The 12,709-nt window shown below is 39.8% G+C and overlaps 1 pseudogene; it reads left to right on the top strand.

Moving 5' to 3' along the window:
* The first annotated feature begins 2,219 nt into the window (after nucleotides 1–2,219).
* On the top strand, nucleotides 2,220–2,659 carry LOC123609780 (annotated as a pseudogene).
* Nucleotides 2,660–12,709: the final 10,050 nt, after the last annotated feature.

The raw sequence follows: 12,709 nt of genomic DNA on the forward strand, positions 1-12,709 counted from the left end.
TGGAGTATGACTACAAAGTGAGACATCTTTCAGATGAAGGATGGAAAAACATGACGAAGAAGATGTGAGGAGGATGGGAAAAATGTGAGTCAAAAATAACCCCCAGTTATAAATCAAGGGATCACAATTAGGATGGTTCAAAGACGTCCACAGAATAATAAAGCCCTGCATTTATGACTTGTGTTAGAAATTGCTAAGGGGGTTTCTCTGCAATTAATGAGAGGTTCAGATTATCATAAGAGAATGGAAGAAGCATGACTTGTGACATATGTTTTTAAGCCTGATTCTCCTTTCTACTTTGGATCTGTAATGGGTGCCAGAAGAACTCTCTTTTTACTTAAAGGATTACTGCTTATACTGGTACTTTTTTTTTTTTTTAATCACTGAAAATTTTTTTCTCAAGAGACACTGAATTGTAGAAACAAACTTCTGAGATTTCTCAGAGTGGTGTTCGGAAATGACAAGTGAACAAGTTCAATATTTAACCAAATGGTATGTATTTAGTATTCATATGGGTGGTTGTCCTTTGGGAGTCTCTGGTTGTGCTTCTCAGCCTGTGGAACTACTGAGATTAATGCTAGCTATTCAAAAACAAACTGTGCAAAGGATCTACAAGAACCTGTTTAGGATCAATCCTTAAGGTATGGGTCAGTCTTGGTCTCCAGCTTGTATCACAAGAGATTTGAGCTTTGTCTTCTGGTTTATATGATTGTCATATTATTAATTTATTGTTGAGTATCTGGGAATTAATTCCATCATGCATGAATTCCATTAATTTTGTAACACTCTATAAAACACATCATGCTTTCATTGTCATTTGTCTGGGGTTGCAGACAGAATGCATGGCATGGCCATACAAATGGTTACAACACTCACTGCGTGCATTTCAGTCTGGGTATTCCAGAACAGAGAGAGAGCAGGTGGTGATTTTCTTATACAAAATTTAATAGTCAACTTTTGTACCTATTCTTACTGAAATGTCCACAATCATGGAACCCTTCTGATTCTCATTGCAATGTAAATTCATATATTGTAATATTTGTTTTCAAAATTTTATATGCTGGCTCACCATATGAACATGTTCTCATTGCCTCCTCAGGCCTTTGAGCAATTTGCAGTCTTTTGTTAGCAAATAAAGGCCCTCCGAGCCTCCTATTTTGAGCCCCAAGTTTACCAGCTGCTATCCACTACTGGGCCTCATTAGAGGCCTGCCGTTCTGCTGAGAACCACACCACATGCTCTACCCTCTCTTGTCTACATATTAGCCTGTTGCTGCTCCTTAAATTACCTGGTACAAAAGCTTGCTCTGTTTCTCTGCAGAGAGCTACCACTCCTATCCAGTTTGAAGAGGGTCTATGTCATGATCTCTCAAACTAATTAAGGTTTGTGAGCAGGCCACAGGTTGCTATAGAGGAACTTTCCTGAAGGCTGATATCTATGAGGATTTTTGAGGTGGGGGGGGGGGGTTGGGCAAAAGATTACTGCAGCTGTAGCTTATATTCAGAAGCCTGTTTTAAAAAAACAAAAATGATTCTTGTTTTAATCTAGGTGACATAATTCATTTTATATTTCAGAAGTTATTTCCTAAGGGAGCTAGAACATAATATTAATTAAAAACACTTGAAATGAGAGATTTAAATTATTTTCAGGGGATGGGGCTAGTAAATACACTGGAAAATTATTTCCACGAAGATTTTTTGGAAATCATAGGTTGTCTCCAGTATTTATGTTAATTGGACAGTATTTATATTTAAAATTTTTTTTCTAATGTTTATTTTTGAGAGAGAGGTGGGGAGGGCTGGGAGAGAGGGAGACACAGAAACTGAAGCAGGCTCCAGGCTGTGAACAGTCAGCAAAGAGCCCGACTTGGGGCTCAAACTCACGAGCCATGAGATCACAACCTGAGCCGAAGTCAGATGCTTAATCAACTGATCCACCCAGATGCCCCAATAGTATTTACATTTTTAAATGAAAACGTTACATCTTTCTAACTTTTAAGAGGATTTGTTTGCAATTTAGTGGTTTTAGAAATGGATTAGATAGTGTCAGTTTCCTTATGCTAAACAACCAGAGTAAGATTTCAAGAACTTTTAGGATTTCTGGGAAAATAATTTTGAAATTTTGGCTCCAAATTCAGAAAGAATAGTAAAATTACAAGTGTCCCAGATTTCCAACAAAATGAATTGACGAGCTCTTTGGTCTCCAATGCAGAAAACAAGATGACGAAGGGGTTGTCATTTGGAAAGTATTGCAGTAAGATGCAAACGTTATGCTGCCACTGTGGCCCTAAGGCCTGCTACCTTCAGGAGTCGACCTGTGGTAAATGTGGTGATCCTGCCAAATGAAAGAAAAAGTATAGCTGAAGTGCCGAGGCTAAATAATGAAATACCCCTGGGACCGGTCCAACGAGGCACCCAAGAATTTTGTACCTCAAATTCAGGCATGGATTCTGTGAAGGAACAACACCTAAACCCAACAGGGCAGTGGTTGCACCATCTAGTTCATCTTAAGGATTTCGATGATTAGTCACACAATACATGTTCTGGTTTAAAAAAAAAAAAAAAGAATTGATGAAAATCTGTGTCAGTGCAAAAGATAAATAACTGAGTGATTCTTCATTTAAAAAAAAAGTACATTTTACCAAAAGGATGACTTTAAGTGGTAAACCCCTCTCATACATTCAAAAATAATTCAATTAAATAGAAATTCTGCTTGCACATTGATTGTTTTCAGTGGGAAGGTCTGAATTAGGTAAGGAGACGTGGCTTATCAACCTCCTATACCTGTTGATGTGTCTTTCACAGAATGTCTTTTTTTTAATTTATTTTTTAATGTTCATTTATTTATTTTGAGAGAGAGAGAACTCAAACAGAGGAGAGACAAAGAGAGAGGGGGAGAGAGACAGAATCCCAAGCAGGCTCTGTGCTGCCAGTGCAGAGCCCAATGTGGGGCTTCAACTCTCAAACTGTGAAATCATGACCTGAGCCGAGATCAAGTGTTGGACATCTAACTGACTGAATCACCCAGGCTCTCCTCACAGAATTTCCTATCACTGCTTCTTCATTCTTTACTTCCTTCTCTTGTTTCTTCCCTTTGTCCTTTGTCTTTCCATATTTCTTGAGAGTCATATTTACTTGCTATAAATACCTCATATTTCCTCACCTGCTGATTTTTTAGGGTAATTTTATTCTTGACCTTTTTCAACGTTTATTTATTTTTGGGACAGAGAGAGACAGAGCATGAACGGGGGAGGGGCAGAGAGAGAGGGAGACACAGAATCGGAAACAGGCTCCAGGCTCTGAGCCATCAGCCCAGAGCCTGACGCGGGGCTCGAACTCACGGACCGCGAGATCGTGACCTGGCTGAAGTCGGACGCTTAACCGACTGCGCCACCCAGGCGCCCCTATTCTTGACCTTTTTCATCAGCCTCTTCTCTCAGACTTCACCTAATGCCACCATTTCTTCTCTGGTAACACCTTCCTGGTCAACCAGACAAATCTTTCTGGCCACTCTCTTAGCCACTATACTGGAATGAGAATACCCCGGCTACCCTGCTGAGAGCATTGCAGGGAATCGTTTGAATGAAATATGTGTACTTAAGTTGTGGGTATATATAGGAAGTAAATTTGTCTATGAAAACTTGAGGACACTAGCACTAAGCATTATGTCATGACATGGGGGAGATTTCTGGTTACTGAACCTATAGCTGACTTATGAAGAGTTCCTGAATCTAGTTAATTTGCATGAGTAAATGAGCAGGAGATTTTATCTGCCTACTGTTTTTAAGGCCTCAGAGAGATAATAAATGCTTTCGAATGACAAGGAAAGTAAAACATATTTAGGTTAATCAAATCATGGACGCATTTTTTATGGAAGCAAACACTTTTTAACAGTAACTGTTGGACAGGCTCAGGGATCATGGCAGCTTCAACAGTGACACCACTGTACACAGTATTTTAACAAGTGTTTGTGGATCAGAAATGAACTCAAAGGGGCATGTTTACAAGGTCTGTTGTGTCTTATGGCATGGATGAGAAGAGAGGGCCAGCCTCTCCCTGGAAGATGGCCATAATTACTAACTAAACAAATGTTTATTAAGTACTTAGCATGTGCCAGGCATTGTATCAGGTGCTGGAAGGACAAGAGCAAAAAGACAGACATGGTCCCTGTCCTCATGAAGCTCGTGGACTGGTGGGGGATAGAGACAAATAAACAGAAAACCGCTCAGTGTGTTAATTGGAGCTATGATGGCAGAGAGCAGAGTGTGCTGAGAGGGCAGATTGGTCCTGCAGGTAGTAGAAATCAGCCATGCGTGGGCTAGACTAGAGAAACAAGCCTGCGGTTTCTGGCCTTCACTCTCCTCCTGGGGATTTTGGGCCTGGAAACATCAACCTTCATCTGCAATTCTCCTAGAAACAACCATTGTGGTAGTATCTCAGGGGGCCACTGAGGGACTTCTGCTTTTTACCAAGCCCTAGGGTGATTTGATCTGTTCAGGGTGTGTGTATGTGTGTGTGTGTGTGTGTACAACATGGATTTTGCTATACCATTTGAAAGTAAGTTGTAGATACTATTAGACTTTAGTATGTATCTCCTAAGAATAAGGTTTATTTTCTACATAAATCATAATCACATTATCTCTAAAAAATATTAACAGTAACTTAATAAAATTATGCAGTATACAGTTCATATTAAAATTACCCAGTTATGCCAAGAATGACTTTTTTTGGGGGGCTATTTTTCGCTCCTGAACAAGGATCCAAATAAAGTTTATGCATTACAATTAATTGCTATATCTTTCCAGTCTCTTTCTATTCCAGATGTAACCATTATCTTATTTTTTTAACCCATCAACTCTATATTTTTATACTTCTGCTATATATGTTATATATTTAAAGTAAAATATATTACTTTGTGTTTCAAATTTTACTTAAGAGGGGGGCGCCTGAGTGGCTCAGTCGGCTGAGTGTCTGGCTCTTGATTTCAGCTCAGGTCATGATCCCAGGGTTCTGGGATTTAGCCCCACATCAGGCTCCGTGCTAAGCATGGAGCCTGCTTAAGATTCTCTCCCTCTCTCTCTCCCTCCCTCTCTCTCTCTCTCTCTGTCTCTGTCTCTCCCTCTCCCTTACCTCTCTCTCTTCCTCTGCCCCTCTTTCCTGCTCATGCTTTCCCTCTCTCTAAAATTATTATTATTTTTTTTTACCTAAGAGGTATAGTACTGTATGTATTATTCAACAATTTTCTTTTAATTCAGCATGTATCCATGTTAATACATGCAGATCTAATTCATTTATTTTTAACTGCTCTAAAGCACTGCAATTTATCCATTTTTCAAAATTGAAAAACATTTAGGTAGTTTCCATTTTTTTCATTAGCTATATTATCTTGCCTTTTATTTTAGCATTAAGTAGAGTGTTAATAAATTAGAAAGATGTTTTTGCAGATCGTTAACTTGTAAGTAAATCTTTCCTTTTGTTCAAGTCCTTCTGAGACTTCTTCTGCTGTGAACTTGGTTCCAGTTTTAGAACCCATTTTATGGGCAGCCCCAGTGTCAGATGGCAGCACACTTTCCTTTGCCTCCCAGGAACCACCATGATCACCTTGCTGCTGATATTGTAGACCAGGGGTTCTCAAATCTGCCAGCATACTAGAATTATCTCAGGAGATTAAAAATAGACTGATGCCTAGGTCTCACCCCCAGAGATTCTGATTTATTTGATCTGGGGTGTGGCCTGTGCAGCCATAGTTCAGAACTGTGGCTGATTATTGTGAGAATCACACAGGGTCCTTTTTTTAAAAAATTTTTTTTAATGCTTTATTTATTTTTGTGAGAAAGAGAGACAGCATGAGCAGGGGAGGGGCAGAGAGAGAGAGGGAGACACAGAATCCAAAGACAGGCTCCAGACTCTGAGCTGGCAGCACCAAGTCCGATGTGGGGCTCAAACTCACGAACGGAGAGATCATGACCTGAGCCAAAGTCGGATGTGTAACCGACTGAGCCACCCAGGCGCCCCTCACACGGGTGTTACTGCAAAAAATTGGACAGCTGGCTGTTATTTTGAGCTCCTTTGCATTATATTATTATCCTGATGGTGTTGACACTTAGAACCGAATGAAAGTTGCAAAAGATAAATGGCTGTATTTCCTTCAACCATTTCTTGTGATGAGAATTGTTAAGATCTACTCTCTTAGAAACTTTCAACATACACATTACTTTGATACTAAGGAAAAGTTTGTCTTTCTGAGATGTTGATATCTCCTGTGATTGGAGAATGAAAGCGATGTCATGGCTGTGATTCCCTTTTTGTCTTGGCTCTCAGGAATTTTTCTGGAAGGGAGAACATTCGTCTAGCCATATAACATGAGAGACACTTTACCTACAGTATGTTATTTAATCATAAAAATAACTTTTGGATAGCATTTCCCCATTTTACATATAAGAATATTGAGGTTCAGGGAAGTTAAGTAATTTGCTCAAATCTAGAAAGAGAGCATGTAGAAGAGTCTGGATTGGAAACCAAGCTTGCTTGACGAGTAAATGTGTAGCCTCTTTCTATGCTCCTGCTGACCCAGGAGGAAAGTTTGTAACAGTTTCTCACAGTGTCTTTTTCTCAAGCTGACAGGTGCCCCACTCAGATCCCAGATTCCTGATTTCCAAGACTCTGGGCTCACAATCTGGACAGCACAAGGAGAAAAGCTGAGGAAGCTGGGGACAAGGACACCTGCTGCCACACTTCTGTTGGGGGTCCTCAGGCTCATCACCCCTAGAGATGCTGCAGAACCATTTTTCTGCTTCCTCCACCCATGCCACTGGGCTATGGCTCCCTCCAGTACTGCAGTCTTCAGGTCTTTTCCCTTCTGCCATGGCTCTATCCTTCTTCCAGTGCATATTGCATATTTCCATCCACATATAGGTTTTTCCAAGATATTACCTGGTGGGATTGTTTTGGACTAGGAGTTTGGGAGGACTTGGTGAATACAGAGTGATTGGGGTTGTTGGCTGAAGGAATGCCATAAGTGGTCTTATGAAAGGGGAATATGTAACTTATGTAATTTATTATGTAGTCTGATGAATTACGGACCAAGGGCCCTTTTGTGCCAGTAAGTGATAATAGAGAGAAATCTAGAGATTAGTATATCTGAAAGCAGGGTGGTACAAGCTCTCACAAGTCTTGACATAAATGTATAAACTTGTGCAGAGCTGTTTTGGAAAAAAAATCTTTCTATATTTTAGCTGATGTGAAAAGGTAAAGCACAATGCAGGCGGGCCTGACAGACTTTGGTGGTTCGTTTAGAGCTGATGATGATGCCAGCTTAGCCAATATATTTGATTAGGTAAGACTTCGGAGGAAAGTAAGCTCTCATAAAGAACAAGGAAGGTGGGAGGCATGGAGGGTGTACGTCCCTGGAAATGTAACCTCATTTAAGGTGGCAAAACAATGCCCAATTAAGCCACCACAATTTTGTATCTCTTTAGCAAACTGATGGGGGAGGGAAAGAGAGGAAAGAGTGCTGTGATTTGTTCAGGTGCCTAGAATATTTGGAACAGGACAAACCAAACCACCTGTGAACAGAATGCCCTGCTTGTTCTGGCCAAACCCTTGAAAAAGATGTTGGCAGGGAATCCAGGTAGAGAGAACATGTGTGGGGGCCATTTGGGGGATTGTGGGGCGCCGGAGGGTAAGCTCTGTTGTTGTTCATGGCTGGAAGTTTCCTGTGTTTCTCCCTGTTAATGCAGATGGTACACAGAGGGGTTCGTGTTGTCTATTTGCAGCCTTGTATGCAGGCAGAGACATGTTTTCTCTGCACACATCCCTTCTCTGCATGGGATAAGGTGCCTCAAGCAAAGTCAGAAAGACATTGGTTATCCAAGCTTTGACAGGTTCATTGGGTTTGGACAGGAAACTGTATACCCTAATTTGTGAGACTTTTCTTTGTAATCTTTCTCCATAGAAAAATCCTTATTTTCGGGGCACCTGGGTGGCTCAGTTGGTTAAGTGTTTGACTTCAGCTCAGGTCATGGTCTTATGGTTTGTGAGTTTGAACCCCATATTGCGTTCTGTGCTGACAGTGCAGATCCTGCCTGGGATTCTCTCTCTCTCCCTCTCTCTCTGACTTTCCCCTGCTTGCATGCATACTCTCTCAAAATAAATAAACTTAAAAAAAAAAAAGAAAATCTTTATTTTCTTCTAAGAAGAATATCTTTTAGGCTTGGTTTGACTTCTTGGAGGGCTAGAACCTGTTAGGAGCCAATTGAAGTGAGGCATCCCACTAACCTTGACCTAATTCCTGGCTTTTCTTCAGGTCTAAGGAGGAAGCTTGACTTGTCAGACAAATTCCCAGAATGTTAGCTCATCATATAGGATTGCTAAGTATAGCAGCTCTTATGAGCTGAATTGTGTCCCCTTCAAATTCATATGTTGAAGTGTTAACTCCTAGTATTTCAGAAGGTGACAGTATTTGGAGATAAGGCCTTCAAAAAGGTGATTAAGTTAAAATTAGGGCATTAGGGCGAGCTGTAATCCAATCTGGCTGGTGTCCTTATAAGAAGAGGAAATTTGGATACACAGACACCAGGGATATACCATACGCAGAGGTAAGACCATGTGAAGACACAGCAAGAAGTCAGCCATCTGCAAACCAGGGAGAGAGGCCTAAGGGGAAACCAAACTGGCAAACCCCTTGATCTTGATCTTGCCTCTAGAATTTTAATGAAAGAAATTTCTCTTGTTTAAGCCATCCAGTCTATGGTACTTTGTTATGGCAGCCCTAACAAATGAATACAATAGCTTATGTTGATTTTTACCCGCTTTTGAAAAGGAGTCATATCCTTATAGGCTGCTGGCCAAGTTCCATTTAGTACCTTGTCTTACCCAGTCTTGTCTTGCTACTGTTACCTTAGTGAACTAGAGCAGCTAAATTGTTTAGTTTACTAATATATTGACTTAGGAAATAATTTAAAAAATGTTTCATTGTAGAAAATACCATATACAAAAATAGAATATTTGTATTAAAATGTTTTTAATGTTTATTTATGTTTGAGAGAGAGAGACAGAGACAGAGAGAGAGAGACAGAGAGAGAGAGAGATGAGGGGAGAGAGAGAGACACACACAGAATCCAAAACAGGCTCCAGGCTCTGAACTGTCAGCACAAAGCTCCACGCAGGGCTTGAACTCATGAACTGGAAGATCATGACCTGAGCTGAAGTCAGATGCTTAACTGACTAAGCCATCCAGGCGCCCAGGTAGATGGAATATTGTAATTAATTCCCATATACTTACTGCCCAGACCCAATAACTTGCAAATCACAGCTAACTTGCTTTATCCACCCCAACATTCTTTCTTCTCAAATCTACCCTAAAGCAAATCCCAAACATGGTACCTCTTCTGGAGATATCTCAGTATGTATCTGCAGAAGACAAGCGCTTAAAACAAACAAACAAACAAACAAACAAACAAACAAACAAACCCAGATACCGTTATCAACACCTAAACTTTTTTTAATGTTTATTCATTTTTGAGAAGAAGAGAGAGAGAGGGGGGCGCGGAGAGAGAGGGAAGGGGAGACAGAGATGGAGACACAGAGCTTGGAGCAGGCTGCATGCTGTCAGCACTCAGCACAGAGCTCGACATGGGGATCCTACTCATGAACTGTTGAGATTATGACCGAGCTGAAGTTGGATGCTTAACTGACTGAGCCACCCAGGTGCCCCAACATCTAACATTTTAAAACAACAATTCCTTAATATTACAAACATCTCATTAGTATTTAAAATGCATTTCAAATGTCTTATAAATGTAACAATTTTTTTTAAAAAAGCTTGTTTGTTTCAATCATGATACGAATAAGACCCATGCATTGCAATTAGTGGATATGTCTCTTAAGTCATTTTTAATCTACATGTTTCCTTCCTGTAACGTATTGGGTAAAGTATCTGAGATGTTTGTCCTGCACAGTTTTCCATGGTCTATATTTTGCTGATTCTGTCTCTAAGGTGTAATAGGATGTACTTTTCCCTCTGTATTTCTTGTAAATTTTGTAGTTAGACCTAGTGCCCTGATTGGATTCCATTTCAATTTTTTTTCCCTTTGACAACTTCATAGAGGTGGGCTTCTATTAGGGTGCACATGATGTTTGGTCATCTTTCTTTTTATAATGTTAATAACTATGGATGATCATTAATCCATTACGGAGTGCAAAGTGGTGACACTGTGAATTATGAATTAATTCTGGAATGCTTTTTGAAACTTTTGTGAATTAACTGGAATGTTTATAAAAAGAAGAACTTCCCCTTGTCTACTGTTTGGTACTCGGTGGTAAGGGAGTCATTATAAGAGAGGCAGGATAAATGTTTGATTCTTTTCCAATCAGTTTTCACATTAATAAAGTGATATCCCAGTGTCCTCTACAGGTGACTGATTGAAAGTATCATTAGGGATTTGTGATTCTAAACACATTCGATACATTTTAATCCATTACAATTTTTATTCTTATTGATGTTCAGATTGTCCCATCTTTAGCCCGTGAATCATTTTAGGTTGGGTCCTGAGTTCTCTTGACATGACCCTATTAGTCGTTAATAGTTTTTGTTCTATCTGGTAGGACAAGAGATTCCAGGCTTGTCTTATTTCCTGCCCTGGACCTGGAAGGAGTCCTGGATTCTTTGGGCTACTGTGTTGGTCATCACTTTCAGCACTCTAAGAGTGTTCAATATTTCATCTCCAAGACATCAGGAACAGTAGCTTGTATTTGAACCCAGACATTATGAGGGTCATGCAGTCCACATTCTGAAGTTCTAAAAGCCCTGCTCCTGGGGTAGCGCATGGTGATGGATGCTCTCTCTCTTTTGTCTGTTGTTCCAGACAAAATCCCATTGAAAGAGTGACTCTATTTACCTGGGTGGTCATCAACACAATCAATTTGTACTTATGTTTAGTTTTTTTCATTTCTTTTATATAATTATTTGGTGATTTTGTATGCTGCCTAATCTAGTACAATATATATGTGACCATGTGGGAATAACTTCATCATCACATTTTATTTGTTTAATAGAGAGAGAGTGAGTGGGGGAGAGGGGCAAAGGGAGAGAGAGACTATTAAGCAGGCTGCATGCTCATGACCTTGGGATCATGACATGAGCCGAAATCGAAAGTTGGACACTCACCCGATGGAACCACCCAGATGCCCCTTATCATCACAGTTTAATAGTTGGGTCTAATTATTTTTCAACCATGCTTCCATAGACATTTGAGATATGGTTGTTAAGATAAATGTTTCCAATTCCAGGAGTTTACTCTGTAATGGGGAAACAGATATTGATGACAATCGCAATGCAAACTGGACACTTTCCTGTATAAAGGTACATAAAACTGTCAGATCACTAAGAAATGAACATCCAACACTGCCTAGGTCTGGGTCAAGGGAGGTTTGCTAAGGGAGTAACAGATGTGCTGTGTCTTAAGGGATGATTAAGAGCTTTCCAGAAGGAAAATCAGGGAAAGGACATTACCAGCATGTGTGATAGATGCTGTTGTTGCCTGCTCAATAACCATTCCCCTTCCTCTGTTCCCCCATGAAAAAGGCTGGGAACATCAGGTAAGTACCTTCCCATATTTCCTTGCAGCTAAGAGTGACCACATGATCCAGTTCTGCCTGATGAGATTTAAGATCAAGTCTGCTGAGTTAGGGTGGGTGGTGCTTCTGGAAAAGATAGATGGAGAAATACCCAAGGTGGGGGTTCTTTCCTTTCCCTTATGCTTTGGAATATGCTATGTGAGTTCACAATCTGGACCTGAGGCAGCCATTCTGTGGCCATGAGGCTACAAGCCTGAGGACTGAAATACCTGCTGAGGTAGGAGTAAGCCACTTACTTACAGCTTTTTGTGTGTGTGTGAAAAGTGAAATGAGTTTATTGTTAATCCACTGTTGATCAGGGATTCAGTTACTAACACACAGAAGCAGCTTAAGTGATTCAGTGAGGAAACTATATTGTTGGTCACTGGATTTGTCAAATAAGTTGTATAATTTGAGGCATAAAGATAGAGACTGTTAAAATATATAAGGGCTATTTCATCTCAGGGTTTTGTTCTTGAAGAATATTTCTCTTCTATACTAAGTCAAGTGGTTTCATGTCAAATTTGTAGATATCTCAATCCTCCACTGTAGAAAATTTCATTTCCTGAAGCTGAAAACTTCCAACATGTCAAGATATTTTTGGGACAAACAGTTTTTGGAGTTTCTCAAGTAGAAAGGGGTAGGAATGTTGTCATCCTATATTGTATCACTTTGAAGGGTGAAAAAACTCTAAGGTTTAGAACTGACATAGGATTTTCAATGAATATTGCTAGAGCTTTGTAACTGTTTCCCAGAAAAAAAAAAAAAAAAAAAAGAAAACCTTTTCTTTTGCCTTACCCATAAGTGATCAGTAGTTTGTGTGGACTTGAACACTACTCCTTAGCTTTGCTAGTCACTGAGGATGTGGGTAGATTGCAAGTAAAAAATTTGAAAACCAAACGAAAGCAACTGGTAAGAGGGAAAATATGCAGCAATAAGTACAAACAATGCATATTGTTTATCTAATACAATATTTAATATATACAAGGTACTTGTTAAGCCATGTAATGCTCTGTGTATCATGACTTATATTTAAGAGAAAAGGATGGGAGAACTCAGCATTTAAGATATAGTCTATGGTTTTGTTTTCAGAA

The sequence above is a fragment of the Leopardus geoffroyi genome, chromosome B2 (assembly GCF_018350155.1).
Source record: "Leopardus geoffroyi isolate Oge1 chromosome B2, O.geoffroyi_Oge1_pat1.0, whole genome shotgun sequence".
NCBI lineage: Eukaryota > Metazoa > Chordata > Mammalia > Carnivora > Felidae > Leopardus > Leopardus geoffroyi.